Below are 19,481 nucleotides of genomic sequence, written 5' to 3'. Positions count from 1 at the left end.
ATATGTAAGCATTCCTTTATCTATGAAAGGGGGTGCTGTAATTTTTTTTTATAATTTATCTGTGCCATACTTAGATTCTTCCCCTTTTAAAACTCTCTATTATGGCTTTATTTAGCAACAAATGATCCTATTTTTGCGTGACTTTCTTTTATTATCTTGTTGTTCTATTCCCATAGTTTTCCCCTATATGACTATAAAATGTGTCTGCAAAAATTACAGAGTTTAATTTGTATATTGTTGGAAAATAAGTTCTTGGTCTATGCTTCTCAGGCTAACCTGCAGGTTAACTCTTAAGTAAGTGCATAATTTTTCCTGCTGTTAATCAAGTCTGTGTCTCTTCAGGGTGCACATATAATTCATTTTTGCTCAGGGCTAAATCTTTGTGTAAAAATATTAATACCTTTAAGCAAAGTTAGGTACTGCATCTGGACATGGGGGTTTTCCACGTTTCTTAATTTTATCTCAGTTTCTGTGGCTTTTTCTTCATCCCATTCTTTATGTTTTACATTAAAGCTATTTACTGTTTCTTTTAATTTGTATATCCAGTCATCATCTTTGTTATTTTCAACAGGGTCTTCGTAAATACTATACCAAAATGTATCTACTTCTAATTTTTTGTGGGGTTTCAATTCCTTTTGCTTTGTTTCACAAGTCTCTAAAAAACATTTTGGGTAATAAATTGCTTGTTTTTTACTTTTCCATAATATGTATTTCCATATCTTCTAAGTTTCTCTGCTTGTGCTGATATTTTTAGTTTATTATTGTAAATAGTGCATAATAAATCGTAGTCTCTCTTGATACTGAGTGTTGCTTTTCCACGTCTATCTTTCTAAATAATTTTGATGGTCTGTTCCCTTTTCTTTATTCTTTTAACAGTGATAGTCCTTCCATGGTAGCATTCTCCTTGTTCCCATCCTTTTCATGGTTACTCTATATTTTTAGGGTAACACTTTATCCATTATTATTTTTTCTGCACAGTAAAATATCATGTTTATTTTCTGTTGTATCACATAGATTTCTCTTAATAGTCCTTATTACTGTGTTCATTTATTTTACCAGTCTTCTAGTATTTTGGAGCTTATTTACACTCTGTACTCTAATTCTTTATTAAATCAAGCAAGGTCTACACTTACATATTTTTTTCTAGACTGAAAGCATCTTACTGTGATATATCCTCTTGAGATGCATCTTACTTTATCTGCTACTCCTCCATATGGAGACCTATTGATCCATCATGCCACAACATAACCTGTGTCAGAACTGACACTGCTTCCTGTTCTTCCCTTACTGTGTAACTTCATCTGGACATTTGTATGAATCTCCTATAAAAGACTATGGTGCATCATCATGTGGCAAATCTTTTTTTCAGATGCCTCCCACTCCACCTGCTTCTCCTTAATCCAGCAACCTTTTGTTCCATCATATTGCAACTCTACTTGTGTTGGAGTCTCTCTACTAAACTCTTCACTTTGCAGATAGTCCATCACTTCAATTTTTATTTGTTTAACTTCTGCTTCACTAATCTTCTTTTTTACATTCCTCTTTGGAGATGTTATTTTTTGTATTGTGAGGTATTCCATATCAAGATGCCTTTGCTTGTATTTTCTTCAAATATCTTTGGAGCTGCAGTTTCTGTATTGATTAGTTTGGATTTCTGTTCTACACACACACACACACACACACACACACACACACACACACACACACACACACACACACACACACACACACACACACACACACACACACACACACACACACACACACACACACACACACACACACACACACACCTTATACTTACCACATTCTCAGGTCCATGTTTCTTTTTTATACATTTCAAAAAGCTCCATTTTGTAGTTCTTTACACTTTCTCACTGCCTGTATCGCTTCTTCTTCTGCAGTTTCTGTATTGACTTGAAAATTCTGGGCTTTCTGTATAATAGCAGCAATACATATATTTCCTTATCACCAACAGTCCACATTGTTACCTCTATGCCTCTTTTTTGACCTATCAGTTTTTGTGCTTTTGTGGATTATTTTTTTCCTCCTACCACATTGTGGCCATCTTCCCCCTTAACCTGACCTAACCACATGGTAAGAATGTTTCCATTTTCTAAAGATTCCTATGACCAATACACTCTGTTTTTTTTCTCTCTCTCTTTCCATGCCAGTTAATTTTGCCTCTTTCAGCTTTTTAACTATCTTCCTCCACTTTTGTTATAAAAAGTCTCATTTTTAACAAAGTGTCCGAGTCCTGCTTTAAGTATAGGATTCTGCCTAATATAATTTATTTGCAGATGGTCTGCAGTGTGTGTACTTCTTCATCCCCTCATCTACAGTCCTAGCTACTTAATCCTTGTTTGCTTTCTCTTCTATTATTTCTGTCACTTATATTCTCATTGAACTTGATGATTCTTGCAATTAATTTCTTAAAATTCTGTTGTGAAGAATCTAATGCAAACATCGAGCAAATATTCATTTTAAAAGGCAAAATCGAACCCCATAAGACACAAAATAGAATAAAACAATTCTGTTTTCAGAAAAAAGGATATATGTGAGATGTTATGTGTAAGTGATATTTTCCAAGGGATTGTAAGTACAAAAACTGTCTTTCATACAGATTGTATAACATTTCATCACCCTATGGTATCTGATGTGATTTGATCTATTTCAGCAACAACTTAAACCACTATGATTATGAAGTACATTGTCTGAAAATACTATTGCACAGATAGATCAGTAGAACTTATTCAGGCTGATGCAGAGTATGACAGAAATGTAATATTTTAGCACAACATTTACCTACTACTGAAATGGGACCCAACCTTGTGCATTTTATTTCTGGTGGAGCTATGACTTTGAAAGTATTTAGACATGTGAAAGAGATGAGGTCCAGTACAAAAGATTAAGGTGGAAATCCCCCTTACTCTTTGTTATTTATTTATTTCTTTTATGGACATGGTGTCACAAACTTTTATCAGCCATCATATTATTAGCGGAAAATGATCAAGTGCGTAGAATACTAATAGGTGAAAGGTGCAGCCTACTAAAGATAAAATAAAATGATAATAAGTACTTAACACAAAGTTATTTACTCCAACATAGTCACTGTATCCCACAGAGACAGGGTGTATATTCCAACTAGTTTCCCTGTATTTAATAATTTATTACTTAGTAAAATAGACATACTCTGGTCAATCCTTTTCATTCATGACAAAGCAAACAAAAAAATCCCCCCCAAAAAACAAAGACTATATAAGTATGGCCAGTGTAAAGTAGCTAATTACCTGAGCAACACATCTTTGGCAGGTGCGGGGGTGGGGGCAGGCTCAGAAGACAAAGTAGCCAGAATGAGTCCACAATGGCATGAAACAAGATGCAATTATTATGGAAATATTAATACAAGATTTTTGTCAAAACATAAAACTTAGAATAAAAAAGTGATTCTGACCACAGTACCACCATGCAACCAAGTATAATTTCTGCCTAAAAGAATACTTTCGTAACAAGCTATTTAAACTAATATGACATATACTTACTTCCAAAATATATCTCTAAACATTATTTTGCCTTTTAAGGCCTTTGATATTACAACATTGATGACACTTGGTGTAAAATGAATATCTGTCATTGAACAATAATGAAATCTTGATTTCCCTGAAAGCCACATACCATGAAGATAGAACAGTAGTGCTGATAAAATTGCATTAAAGACCAAGTACACTTTATCATCTGGCTTAACTAGAATATCAGTCCTTGGTGAAACTTCTTTTGATCAATATCATAGTTAAACACTGATGGACTTTCAAGGTGGCTGCACATTGAGTAACAGCTTAATTCTGGCTCTCCTAGTGTGAAAACAGAAATTTAGCAGAGAAAGCTAGTGGACCTGGAATTGTGAGTAAATATCATAAACTAAGTAGTAAGTGCACTGCCTGGATGCCAGGAAAAAAGAAATACAGAGGACCTGAAGAAAAATCAGTTACAAAAGGTGATGAAAAAACACTAACTGGGAAAGTACTGTAGCTATTCAGCAAAAAGAAGTGCAAGTTCCAGACATGATTTCCAGTAACCTTAAGGAAAGTAAAAAGTAATTACATATTGACTTGACTAAAATAAATAAAACACTGATGGAGTATGTTAACTCAAACATCAAAAGGCTGGAAAAAATGGAAGAAGCTTTAAACAGTTTCGCAGATGAAATGATAGAACTGCAAAACTCAGAGGTCAAAATGAAGAAAAGGCTGGCTGAATATGAGACTACACAAAAAGAGATGTTTCAAAAATAATAGAATTACAGGGCAGAGCACGTACAGAAAACCTGAGATTTTCTGCTGTACCTGAGAAGCTGGAAGGAACAGATTATATTAATTTCATGAAAGCACAAATAAGCAACTGGACTGGTATTCCACAACAGGAATTGCTAATTGAAAGGGCACATTGTATAACCTGGCTATGAGAAAACAACCTAGACCTTTAATAATAAATATGCAGTCTTACCAGCAGAAAGAGTTGATTCCGACAAAACGGTGACAGAAGGGCAAAGTACTAAAAGTGGGAGACAGCAGAATGCTTGGGGAGAATGACTACTCATAGTACACCAGGTGGAAAAGGAATACATTTATTCCATTATATAGATAATGTGGATAAGCAGGAGATTCAAACAGCTGTACCCTGTTTTCTTCAAAATATTTTTCTCAGGAGGAACAAAAACAATTTTTGATGAAGTACATGCTAAGGAAGAAATACAAACATTTATCTAGGGAAAAAAATGAGCTGTGAAACAGAAGGCAATTCTGCTTTTTGTTCTTCTGGTAATAAAGACCACAGAGAGACTGTGCCAGTGAAACCTTTCCTATTGTTTCAGTAGGAAATGCTTGAGAGAGGGAAAACGCACAAGAGTCAACTAGAAGAAACAAGAATGCACTGGAGATGAAGCAGAGACAGGATTTGGTAGCTGGAGATGAACATGAATAGAACAAGAAAATCTGGAAATATTGGACTTTTTTGGACTTTGTTAAACTTTTAGGGTACTGTAAAGTATATGACCTATTTCATGTCATTAACATTTGGAGACTAAAATAAGTGACTTGGGAATAGACAAATTTCTGATTACAAAGCAATAATTATATTTGGGAAACAGTTCAGAAAATGAAAATCTGGAAATATTTTATGTATTTGGGTTTTGTTAAACTTGTAGGGGACTCTAAAGCATATGCCATACTTCATGCCATTAATGTTCAGAAAAATACTTAAGAGAAGGATATGAGAAGAGAAGGAAGAGAGTTAATTGTAAGTAAAACATTTTTTAACAGTATTACTTAAGTGGTGCATGATTTTTTCTGCATGTTATCAAGTAAAGTTTTTTTTCAGTTATTTTAAGTGTAATGGAAATACTAATGTAAATAGGTGCTTCTGTTTATTCTTTTTGTTTCTTTCTCCCTTCTTCTCTTTTTTTTCCTTTTTCAGTTTTAAGAAATGTAGGCACTGCAATGAAAATAAAAAGATCTGGTTAAAAGAGCATGACAAAAGAAAAAATGTGTGTGCTTTTTCTCATTCTTGTATACAGAAATGGCTGGGTTAAGGCCATTAGCTTTACACAGTAACAAGTTTAACAGAAAGCAAGTAAATGAAAAAGAATATTGAATATAATAAGGTCTTTTTTTCTAGTAAACGGTCATGTATCTGGCTCTCATGCCATTAGCAGACAATCTGATAAAGAGAAATGGCTTGGAGAAAATGTTTTCTGAAACAATACAAGTGTTTTTTCAGCTGGTAGAGCTATAAAGATAAGGCAAAAATAGATAGCACTTAACAGAATCATGGGCTCTACCATGCATCTTATTATAGATAATCTTTATTTCTGTTTAGCTTGAGTCTGTGTGTGTGGCTGTCAGTTTGGAACTTTTGTTCTTACTGGGGAATACATTTTCAATATTTGAAGATGTACATAGTTTTGTGTGTTATTATTAAGTTAGTAGGTTTTAGTGGGGTATTGGGTATGCGTGTGCATGTGTGTGTGTGTGTGTGTGTGTGTGTGTGTGTGTGTGTGTGTGTGTGTGTGTGTGTGTGTGTGTGTGTGTGTGTGTGTGTGTGTGTGTGTTTGAATTTGAGCATTTTCAGTAAAACAAAAAGTTCTGCAAGATGTGACCTAGGTTCAAATGGAGATGACAAGAAACTATTGTATAAATATTAACCTGCCAAACAGTGCATGTATGTAACACAAAAGCTGGAACTAGATATGTAACAAAAAAGCTGTTATACATAAAAGATGGGAATAATAATCCCTCAAGAATATTATTCTTTCTATAATGTTGTTAAACATTAATGGTCTCACAGATAAATACGAAAAAGAAAGAGTAATGATCTATATTAAAAATGTAGAGTACAAATAGCTATGCTACAGGAGACACACTTGGAAATAACTGGACATGTGAATCTGTTAAAGAAAGGTTTTCAGGATGGTTGTTCAGCAGAATACCTGGGTCAAAGGAAGAGAGGAGCACTTATATTAATAGCAAGAGGAGCTCCAATAGTAGTAGAAGAAGAAAAAAAAGACAATAATTGTATATATGTAGTACGAAGGGGCTACTGGCAAGGGAGGGGAATTACACTGACATTTATATTCCACCAAAAACTGCTATAATGGAACTGAAGAAAATGCTTGAAGAAATAATCAGCTTTCAACAAGAAATATAACTTATAGCTGGGAGTAGAATTGGATTTGTAACAGTGAAGATGTGACTGGGGGACCAGACAAGGAAATATAATAAAGAAGGATAGATTTTTTAAAGAAATTTATGAAAATATTTGGCATGAAAGACGTAAATTCAGTGCTAGGAATTCAGAATGAATTTACATATTATTCCCCAAGATACAAAAAAAACTGGGTTAGGCTAGACAGAATTTACATTTCAGAGGAACATGTACAATTTAATTGAAGGTCTTGATATACATCCAATAACTATTTCAGATCATGCACCAATAATAACTAAAATAAAAACACAGGGTAATGAAATAAAAAATGAGGCACTGGCAGTTTCCCACCTATCTATTGAAAAGAGAGGAATTTAAGGAATGGGTAATGGAAATTATTCAGGAGGTATTTGAGAAGATAGAAACGTCTTCTGAAAATATAGCTAGGGAGTGGTATACAATTAAAATGGAATTTAAAAATATGGTGGAAATAAAAGAAAGGGAGATATGGTTAAGAAGTAACAAGAATTATATAGAGGCACTGAACAATATTAAAGTATTGCAAGATAGGGAGAATCTCACAGAACAAGAAGAGGAGCAACTACAGAATGCTAAATAGAAAACAAAGGATTACCTTGGTAATATACATGAGTTTAGAATGATTGCTGGCAAGTAACTGTTTTTTGATAATAACGCTAGAGCACAAAAACTTTTAGCACAATGATTCAGACAGCAGAAAGTAGAAAGGTCTGACCCAAGCTTAGGGAGCATACAACGAGGAAGATAACAAGGGATCATGTAGAAGTATTAGAAATATTTCAGAAATTCTGTGAAAGTTTCTATAAAGCAGAGAGCTATGGAAATCAAGAAAAGGTACAAATGGAAATGTTTACGGATGAATTAAATATGCCAAGACTAAATGGAGAAGAGACTCAATTACTAACAGTTAGAACAGGAAAAGATAAAATAGAAATTTTGATGTATAACCAATTTGCAGGAAAGTTCCCAGGAATAGATGATATTCTTATAGGGGTTTGAAAGCTAGGAGGGAAAAACTGATAAAGATCTGGAAGGTTTTATTTAACAGTATTTTAAAAGGTGGAGAAGTACCAATATTATGGAAGAAATTGGTGGTAGCCGTAATAACTAAAGAGAATAAAGATCCATCAGATACAGCTTTGTACAGGCCCACTTCAAAACTAAATCACAATTATAAAGTGCTTGTGTCTATTATGGCTAAGAGAATGGCAAAAGTGATACAATAATTGATAGAAATGGATCAGTGTGGTTTTGTGGAGGGAAGGCAAACATTTGACAACATAAACAGAACAGTGATGATCCAGAGAGAAGCAGAAAGTAAAAAAATACCACTGTTGCTTGTGGGTCTTGATACAGAGAAGGCATTTGACAGAGTAAGCTGGGATTTTATGAGCAGAGCAATGGAAGCATTTGAATTCTCTGATAAAATGATAAAGATGATTAGGAGGACATATGAAGGATCAGAGGCAAAAATTATAGTGATTAAAGTGGGTGGAGTCCTCTCTAATAATCTGTGCTTGAGCAGAGGAACCAGGCAGAGGTGTCTTCTCTCCCCTTTGTTATTTTCTCTATATTTAGAACCATTGGCAAAGAAAATAAGGGACTCAGTAATTCAAGGATATAATTGGTAGTCAAGAAAAGCTGGTTCTGTTTGCAGATGACATTATTTTATTCCTGAAATAACAGAAAGGGACATTACAGTGCTGTGGAACATACTGAGATAGTTTCAAAACATTTTGGGATACAAAATTAATAAAGGTAAAAGAAAAGCAATAGCAGTAAATGATGTACCCACATAAGAATTGTTTCAGCGATATCCATATTTATGGGGACATGATAAAATGAAGTATTTAGGAATATGGAATAAAAATGATACTGGTGTCATTGCTAAGGATATGTGGGAAGAAAGTAAACAAAAGATAATAGAAAACCTGAGATAATGGAAGTTCTCTTATATGGATATCGATAGTAAAATACAATCAGTTAAAGTTTTCTTAGTCCCTTTAGTCTTATACACTTGACAGACATATTTATAGGTCTATATTATAAGTTCAAAGAGTCTTTTCTTCGAACACATAAAGGTCGGCACATAAAGAGAGAAAGCTGTAAACCATGAATGGCCACCTCCATGAATTCTTTCCTAGGGAAAAAATTTGCTTGGCCATACACATCAAAACAAACTTTAAAACCCTAATCAAGTGGGGACTTTGCCCCCATACCCCCTGATGTTGGGGGCTGTGCCCCTATACCCCCCTAACTAAATATACCAACTCTGAGGTTGCTCTTCATTGGAGAAAAGGGCAATTCCTGATAATGGCCAAGCAAACTTTTCACAGGGAAAAAGTTTGCAGAAGTGGTCATTTGTGGTTTCCAGCTTTTGCTATTTATGTGTCAGCATTTAAGTGTTTGAAAAAAAGACTCTTTGAGCTTATAATATAGACCCATAACTTTATTAACAAGAGGAGAAGTTGTGGATAGCAATTAATAAAGAGCTGAAGGATTTTATCTGGGAGGTGAAGATGGTCTTATTCTCCAACAGAACAGGGTGGATTGAGATTACCCGAGTTGAAGGGGTATTTCAGACTAACACTGTTAAGGCTCCTGTACATAACACATGAAGAAAACTATAGTTCAAAGTGGAAAAAAATGATGATGAAATAAGGGGGAAGCTCAAGTAGCAGGGAAAGACTGGGATTTTGGATGCAGACCTTTAAGGTTAACAGTAATAATCATACAGAATATTATATTCATAAAGTTTAGCAGAAGGTATTCTAAGAACTAAGCCAATACAGGAATGGAGAAAGGAGATTCTGCCAATAGGGATGACTGAAATTAGGGATGCAGACAATAGGCAAGAGGGGCAGGAATATATTGGAGAAAATTGGCAAAGGAACCAACCAAGGTGTTGGGAGCAAATAACTAGAGAGGGAAAAGTAATAGGATGGGAAGACACCAAGAATGCATTTAGACTGCAGGCTAGAGATTGCCTTCCATATCAAGGATTAATATCAGAGTATAGGCAACTAGAAAGAAATGGGGTGGTCCTAAATGAAAGACCAGCACTGGTAAAGTTCTTAGTATAATCTAGTACAGAAGTTTTCGTTAAGGAAGGAATAATTAGTAGAGCATATAAAATATTGCATGATAACTATAAGAATTAATCAAAAATGTTTAGAAAGGATTAGGAAGAGAGATTAGATAAACAATTCACAAGGAAACAATGGAGGATATATGTATGTCTCCCAAATATGCAACACAATCGTGAAGATTTAGGCTCTTTGCCTGGAAGTGTTTACATATGTATTTTTATACCCCAAGTAGTAGACTTTAAATACTTTTTCCTCGGATAGACAGCAAATGTTGGAGGTATGATGGGGAAGAAAGAGACAAATGGGAACATATTTTCTGGGAGTGTAATGAGTTGGCAGACTTTAAAGTTTCCCTGCGGACTGCTCTGTTGGAGACGCTGCATTAGCAAATTGAAGTGACTAAGGAAATTATTTTTTTGAGTTATGATATAGAATCGGAAATGCCTAGACATAGTAAGGCCTTGCTGAGTCTAACTATGATTGCTGCCAAAAAAAAAACTATTACTAGAAAATGGAAATCAAAGTCTAAACCAAGTTTACTAGAAGTAGCAAAGATAGTAACAGAGATAAAACAACTGGAACTGGGATCTTCAGAAAATGGTAGCAGCAAATTACATATGAAAAAAATTGAAATGTGGGATCAATACATGCAGAGGAGGAATGAGGCTTAAATGAAGGCAAGATTTGAATGAGCTATGTAATAGTTGACTAACAATGACTGGATATGTTAAAAGTTTTAATATGCATTAACTGCATATCACATGTTAAAAGTGATGTATAGTGTTTGCCGCTACAGTTGTGTCGGCACAGTTTGGAATGTATAATGTCTGGAACTGAGACTGTGTCACTATGGTTTATTTTCATTTATATAAATGTAGTATGGCATATGTCATACATGATAATTTAATAGAGAGGTTTTGTGTTTAAAAAGTATATATATATATATATATATATATATATATATATATATATATATATATATATGCACATCACAGTTAGTCACTGTCCAAGCTCATTGTGGCTATAATCCAACAAAAACCTAAATTCTAATAGAAATTAATACTATAAGTCTGGGAAATGTATTCACTGTTACACAGTGGTTTACTTGAATACTTTGAATTTTGGAAGATGTTAACAAGAAAACATACAGCATTCACTTTGACTTATAACTCTGATAACTGACAGAAGCATAACATATTAGATATGCATCTGTAGCACCAAAAACATCAAAGAAAGTGCTTTATATCACATCCTTCATGTGAATTAAGACTATAAGCGTGTTGACAGTTATTTCAAAGTGCAAAAGTTAAGACCTGTTAATGAGTTGTTTCCTATAGTAGAGTACTTGATTTCCTCAGCATCCATTTTCCTACTGTGTGATTCTGAACAAATCACTTTGAGTTTTCCTGTTTAACAAATGAATAAAATGAAATAAAACTAACACCCCAGTGCAACACTGGGATGATGTAAACTGTACTCCTGAGTTGCTGGGGTACAGTTCTTATGAAGAGATATTAAATGACGGTGCAATAAACCTAAACTAGAGGTAGCTTAGATGGATGTTTTATAAACTGTAGGTCTTATTAAAGACAGATGGATGGAAAGAGGCAAAAGTTTTGCAATATACTGGTTAAATTGTGCCTGTCTATATAAAGACAAATTTGGGTCTCCCTTCAAAACAAGACAAAGTCATAAAAAGCTAGCATAGTCAAGAAAAAGTAAATTTGAGCAGCAATAATATATCTCCTTATCTACTAGATAAAATAAAATGCATGGCTTAAATCAGATTAGATAACACTATTCCTCTATACATTGTTAAAGAGTAGTATCTTTAGGTTCATATTTTCATTGGTGTATACTAGGTGAATGACCACTGTGACAATTATAAGCCTAACCATGCATTTCAAATGTATCCTGTAAGTATTTTGAGTCGTACAGGTTATTTTAAGGGGTATGATTTACAGACTGCCTTTTTCAATAAGAGCCATAGGTGCTAAACCAGAAGAGAATTTCCAATTCCCATCCACTGGTCCAGGTTAAATTTGAATAAGGTTAGGGAAGTACTCTGCTTCACATGGATGCAAAGCCTGTTCCAGAGGAGAGGAATTCTCTGAGATGCATACCTGTCCTTCCAGCATGTCCTATTTATGTCACGACCAAAGTTCAAGTCCCAAGATCAAGTAGTTCTGATGCTATTGATTTTATGGATGTGCAAAAGGTGCATCAAAACTGGACCCAAGAATGCACTGTATTCCAGGTACAGATCACCTTTCAGCATTCTGTAAGATAATCTGCACTGGACATGTTATTTACATCCTGTAGTCTTTTTTGTAAAGAACCTCTGTGAACATTCCGGTTGCTACATTTCCCTGGTCAGGTACATACTGAAGATGGCATTATATTCAACTATGGGTTTGAAAAGGGCCGAATACAGAGGAAGGCTGACCTCCTTGGACCTTGATGCCATGCCTTGCTTATAAACTAAGCAATATAGAATGATTTCTGTACTATCTCAGCTATATGTTGATATATATAGATACATATATATATATATATATATATATATATATACATATATATATATATATATATATATATATATATATATATATATAGATACATACAGATATTGATATATATATATATATATATATATATATATATATATAGATACATACAGATATTGATATATATATATATATATATATATATGGGTCTACTTAAAGACCGAACCAACGATTCCCGACACAGAAATCACCGCCAGAAAACCGACAACACACAAACCCGACAATGCGAAACACCGAACACCATAACACCGACACACTACACGTAAACAACACAGTACACTACAACACATATCCACTAGCCCTAACCCAAACCCTAACCCTAAGGTCCGACACTACCTACACTCTCCCTACCTGCACCCTAACCCTAACTCACTTACACACCCCACCCCAAGCTCCGACACTCTCCCTACCTGCACCCTAACCCTAACTCACTTACACACCCCAACCCCAAGCTCCGACACTACCGCACTCACCTATCACACACCCTAACCCTACATCCCTGAGTATTGCACACTTACCTGTCCGCTCCCTACTCCTAAATCCCTCACTATCGCATACTTACCAGGTCGCGCTTACACATTCCCCTTGTCGGTCTTCCGTCTGTCGGGATTGTCGGTGATTTCACTGTCGGTCATTAGAAGTAGACCCATATATATATATATATATATATATATATATATATATATATATATATATATATATGTTTCTATCTATCTATCTATCTAGCTATCTATCTAGCTATCCATCTATCAATATACAGCTATTGGTCTGTATATTGGTAGATATACTCTGGGATTCATTCACAATTATGTAAGTGCTGTGCTATGCCTACATGATGTAAGCAAGTTCACAAGATAAACAGCAGCACCAATCGAATGCACATGCTGGTTATTGCACCTACATGGTTGCAAGCACCATTTTGTGGCCAGCAATTGTGTTTGTGGCCATGGAAAGGTGCTTGCCATCACAACCATACAATGTAAGCAAAACAGATCAAATAATTTTGAAGAGAGGAAATGTTTAAAGTATAGTCATATCCTGCAGGCAAATGTGACAAAAGTGCACAAGAAGCATTTCTGACATAAAACCTGAGATATTGATGTAATGATAAGTAATGTGAATGTTAATCTCACAATTAAGCACACAAACAATAATGGACACGCTAACAGTGGATGTGACAGGGACATAATGCTGCAGTGTAACAAAGGGAAGTAAAAAAATGATATGCATGCTAATTAAATGCTGACTTGAGACAACATTTTACAAGGGCAGAGCATACTTTTAAGGGATGAAAGCAGAGAATGCAATTGTTGCTTATAAGGATGTATATACAGAGAATTTATGTGTGCAAGCTGACAGCACCACTGTATTATCCATTTCAACTTGCATACACAAGCACAAAAGGACCTTACAGCTATAATGTCAGGTAACTCATAAATATAAATGTTTGTCCAAAGCAATGACAGTGGCACCAATAAGAATGAGGCTTATCACCTACTAGCATGTAATAGACAAGCAAGTGTTGTATGGTTATACTAAATGCCACTCTAATAATAAACAGCATAATTAAGTGATCAGTGACAAGGCAGAGTGGATGGCATGTCTGGAGTTCAGTTCTACCTTTGCTGATTTGCAAACATATCTGAAATAGTAATAATGAGCATGGTCACATGCAGTTACAAGGGAGAGTAACATAACAGCAATTCAGCAGCAGAAACACAATAGAAAGTATTGTAATAGAGGACCCATCACATTTTCTGATGGTCACGCAGCATGCCATACAGTAAGAAATGTTCATGGAATCACATACAGCAAGAAATGTTCATGGAATCACACATCTACCACTGAGCTGTATAGTGTGATGGAAGCAATTCCACTTTTAAATACATGTCTGGAGGAAGACATAATACAGAGCATAATTATCTTGTGAATAGGTAATGCATATGAGCAAGAAATGACCTAAGAAATATCTACTTCATGTCATTTTCAAACACATGACTAAACAGATATCAGAGTGATGCATAACAAGCATGTGTGCCACAGACATACACATATCAGCCATGTAAGGAAGAACACCCTCAAAGGGTGCACAGCAGCATCATCATACCATACAAGGTGTATTGATGACCTGCCTGATATGAAAATGTCTGAAGAAGCTGGCCCATTGAGAGTGTGTAAGCCACTGATATCTGACAGGCACGTTACCAGATTCAATCCCCCTGCCTATTATACAAGGCTCTTTCCAGACCCCTGTATTCACAGCATGCGCCACATCACATTGTAATGGAGGCTGTCACAAATAACTGAACTGAACATGTGTGTTACCACAGGAGGTATGAATGGAATATTAACAATCTGACTTAGTCACAACCTAGTAAAGGAGATACCCGTCTTACTGTCCACACAACACTGAGAATTACAAAATGCCTGCTTCTTTGACAAAGAAGGTATTTCCATCACATTGGACACATACTGTCCCAAAACTGAACACCAGTCTGAGTAGGTAAGCTGTAAGCTTCTTAAATAAGTATACTGCTATGCGTGTTTTTATGGCAATAGCCTTTTATGGTTTCTTTCTTAAAAGAAAGCTGTGCCTTTAAAATTTTTATGGCTATTGTACTTGGATGTTTTTTACTGGTAGATAATTAATTGATTGCAATTTAAATATTTGAGATGCTGCTGATTTTTTGTATGGTCTGAAGAAGTTATTTTATCGTGAAAGCACTCACCTGTGTTTGAATAAAAGTCTATTTGGATTTTATACTGCTCTTTGCCATCTGCTTTTTATTGCTTTGCTGTGGTGCTGCGTTCTACATTTTTGTTCATACTACTTGGTTTATGGTTGAGCACAGCTTTACATTCAGCAGGACTTATTTATCATATTTCTTTGCTGTCTTGCGTTGTTGCTGACTGACATTGCTGAAAGTATCACTGGAAATGCAGAAGCCATGCCACAGGCTGATTCTATTGGCAACTCTAGGCAAAGGAGGTGACTACAAAGTTTCTTAAATATACAAGGTAATCTTTTGTTAACTGAGAATATGGATGTTTCTGTACACAGTTTAATAACTGAGCATAATGAAAGTAGACATATGAAACACTTGTTTAAACACTTGGAGAATCAGCTATATAAGTTAAAGAGACTTCAGTGTCAGAGACTGCATTTTGAAGCCTGCTGTGTGTTGAAAGTTGTTCTTAGAGGGCTGAGGGTGTTGAATATGCCCTCATATGGAACAACTTACTCTGAACTTTTAGCAAAATGGCAAATAATTAATTTAGAGACTAGTTTTTCTTATATTAAGTTGTTCATTTACTTTTTTGTGCCTGTAGAGCAACAAATTTGTGAAGATATCAACAAATTACAAAAAGAACTGTATAGCCTTAATATTGATGCACAAGTTGATCTTCGCATGAGTGAGTTAATTGAACAATTAAACCTGTATGAAACTAAGCTATTAGCTCAAAAAAAGAAAAAAAAAAAACATGAGAGAGACATTGTTGACTTCCAACAACAAAATTTGTTTGCTTGGCCGAGAGAGTAGCATAAAGAGCCAGTACAACCTAAAATTTCTAAGGCTACTAACTCATAGGAAGTTTCTATTACTCAAAATAATGGTTCTGTTAATGCTTCAACAGAGATGCAGGAATGTGTTGTTTCTTCACCTAATGCTAATACCTCTACATATAGCACACCTTTGGTGGTCCCTCCCCCAACTGAGCAGCAACTTAGAAGAACTGCTCTTTCTCCAGAACAGGTAGTACGGCCTAAAACACTGAATATTTCTGGTGACTCTGTGTTTTTGGGTCTCCCTTTTCCCTGCAAATTCCACCACAAGGAATACAAAGATGTGAACATCGAAGAAAAGTAATTCAAGAGAAAGAACTCCTTTCAGGATCGAGAACCACAAACTCTCAAAAAAATGTGGAATATAACAAGCAACTAGTATGGAACTTATCGCAGAGACAGTTAGAAGCTGAACATTCTTTACTTAAAAAAGGTTTGTCTTTTATTCCTTCTCAAAGCACTGATTTAGCTGACACTATTATAGAGCTGAAATTGTACGAAAAATAGCTCTTAGAGAGTAGTTTGTTTTTTCTGTGTTACATGAAAGTATACATAACTATAAAAAGCCAAGTGCTTTCTGTGCAACATTGTCTTCCATTCTGGAAGTTTTTTCAAATGTATGTGAACAACAGATTTATAATCTTTTTGAAACCTATGGTGAGTATTCTTCTTCTTCTTCTTTTTTCGGCTTTTCCCGGTTAGGGGTCGCCACAGCGGATCACCGTCCGCTCATGATTGGCAGTGGAGTTTTAAACAAAATAAATTTTATAAATTAAATAAAAATGAGAGACAAGCACTTGAAAATTTATAGAGATATAGTGACATTTTAATATGACCAGCCAATAAAGGCAATTCCTTTGTTGTGTTAGATAAAGAGTATTATGTTACTACTATGAATACCATGTTTAGAGATGACAATGCATATACCAACATAGAACTTTATTCTGTACAAAAGTTAGTTGAAAGGTTCACTAAGTCTTTTGTGAACTGTTTTGAAGAAACAGTTATTTCTAAAGAACTGTTCCAGTATCTTATAGTAGAACATCCTGTTGTACCTACATTGAATGGTTTGCCAAAAATACATATAAATCTTGTAAATCCAGCTTTTAGACCCATAGTAGCTGGAGGGGGATGGCTAACCAAACCGGCATCTTTATATATAGAAAGACATTTAAGACCCATTTTAGACAAGTATGCTATTGTCTTGTATGATACAGAACATTTCTTAAGTGATTTTTACTCTTTTCTTGAGAGTTATGCTGAAACTGGCACAGAGATTATGGTAACATTAGATGTTACATTTCTGGTTATAGTTATACCTAACCAAACAGGTCTTTCCTATGTAAAAAAAATGTTCTTAAAGAAGAAGGCTCTCTCACTGATGAAAAAATAGAGTTTATTTGCTACCTTATAGAGCTGGTACTAGAATATAATATTTTTCTATTTGAGAAACAATAATAATTGCAGACCTCTGGTGTAGCTATGGGCACGTCCTGTGCCAATAGCTATGCCAATTTGATCATGGCATACTGGGAAAATGTAAACATCTTAAATGTTGGCCAATTTAATGTGCATTTATTGGCGTTTTGTTGATGATGTAGATATATTTATGGAAAGGAGACCTTGAAAGTTAAAATAATTTTTTAAGTGCTATAAATTCAAGTACACCCTTCCTTAAGTTTACTATGAAACATTCTTGCACTTATATAGATTTCCTTGATGTTACCCTGTATAGGGGCATAGATGGAAAGCTGCACACTAAGAGATATAGAAAACCATGTTATACACCTAGTTATCTTGAACGTAATAGTATGCATCCACCACATAATTTTGAAAATGTGGTAAGAGGTCAACCGAGTTTCTAGGCTCCATGACCAGGAACAAGAATATGAAACAACTATGTGTTCCACTAGTATGGAATTTATAGAACATGGTTATAAACCTTTTGAAGTTAGTAAAGCATGTGAAAGGGTCAAGTTAGACAGACAAAGTGTTGGACGCCCGTTTTTTTTTCACGTGAAGAAAACATAAGAAAGACTGCCCGTAATCGTTATAGCAATGTAGCTTATTGTATGACTTAACAGCATAGATATAAAAAATATTATTACAAAAAATTGGCATATTTTATCTTCTGACCCTAAACAGAAGAAACAAAAAAACCTCAGCTCCGGAATAGGACCTGGAACACCACGTATTTAAATATTGCTCAGTTGCTCTGTTTAACAATAAAGAATACACCAGTACCCAAAACAAGTGCACATTTTGCCAAACGAGCGAGAAAGTGAAAAAGTAGGGATATCCAGAGCAAGCTGAATGCACAATAATGTTTTTAATAAAACTTCCAAAACAAAATCCTCGTAAATGTTAAGCGCTTTTTGTTCGGGTTATACCCGAACTTCTTCAGACATCCTTCTCTAGTTGCTGTTACACTTAAATAGTCACTTCCTTCATTCCTGTCCTATCAGGAAGAAGTAAGAATCAATTTTTTACCAACAAACCTCAAAGTGTTGTTGTTTTCTATATATATAAAAGGGTTTGTGTATAAATCCAGTGTAGTAATTAATACACATAGAATTAATTTAAGTATCCTTTTCTGTTTTTTTGTAGTTACACAGTCCATTGGTTAAATGGTCATACCTTTGTTAAACAATAAACCATATCAGTTATTGAACTTCTCTTAACATTAATATTCTTATGCAATACAATTTATTAATACATATAAATGTGTAATGAACACCCTATTCTTTCCTTTGCGTTTCAATAGTAATAATATCCTAAAGTACAAAAAGTACATGCGAGTATTAGGTTCATAGGTTCATAGGTTCATACTAGGCTATCTGCCCTAGGGCATTTATAAGCCTAGCCCAGAGTTTTGTGACTTTTGCCACCCCTTTAGTTTGAAGGATACTATGCCCATTATTTAGCTGTGCCTCTGTCAAGCAGTGACACTGATGTGATCCCTGGGGTATACCTGTGATCTCTCATCCATTGGTCAAGATTTCTCTTGAACAAAGCCAGCGAGGTGCTCTGCCTCACATGTACCGGGATTTTGTTCCACAGCATAGGGAGTCTCTGGGTGATGAATCTGTCCCTCCAGCACGTCCTATTTATGACCGTGTCAAGGTTCAAGTCTCGTGCTCTTGTAGATCGGATGGATTTAGATTTTTTGAGGTGAAGCATGTTCATTAATTCCAGGTTGGACATGGCCTTGTATGTCAGGCACAGGTCACCTCTGAGCAGGCGGTAAGCGACTGAGTAGAGCTGGAGCTCCTTCAGTCGGGCAGCATAGGACATATTTTTGAGACCCTTTATCCTTTTGGTGAGGAACTTTTGGGGCCTTTCCAATTGCTGCAGGTGTCGGGTCAGATACATTCCAAATGGGGCATTGTACTCAATCATCGGTCTGATGAGTGATGAGTACAGGGGAATGATGACCTCCCTTGACCTAGATGTGAATCCCTTCATGATCAGGTGGGCAATGTAGAAGGTCTTCCTAACTACTTTGGCAACGTGGGTGTCAAA

This window comes from Protopterus annectens, chromosome 6.part0 (assembly GCF_019279795.1).
Source record: "Protopterus annectens isolate FY-2018-M chromosome 6.part0, PAN1.0, whole genome shotgun sequence".
Classification (NCBI taxonomy): Eukaryota; Metazoa; Chordata; order Ceratodontiformes; family Protopteridae; genus Protopterus; species Protopterus annectens.
This window is presented reverse-complemented; position numbering follows the sequence as displayed.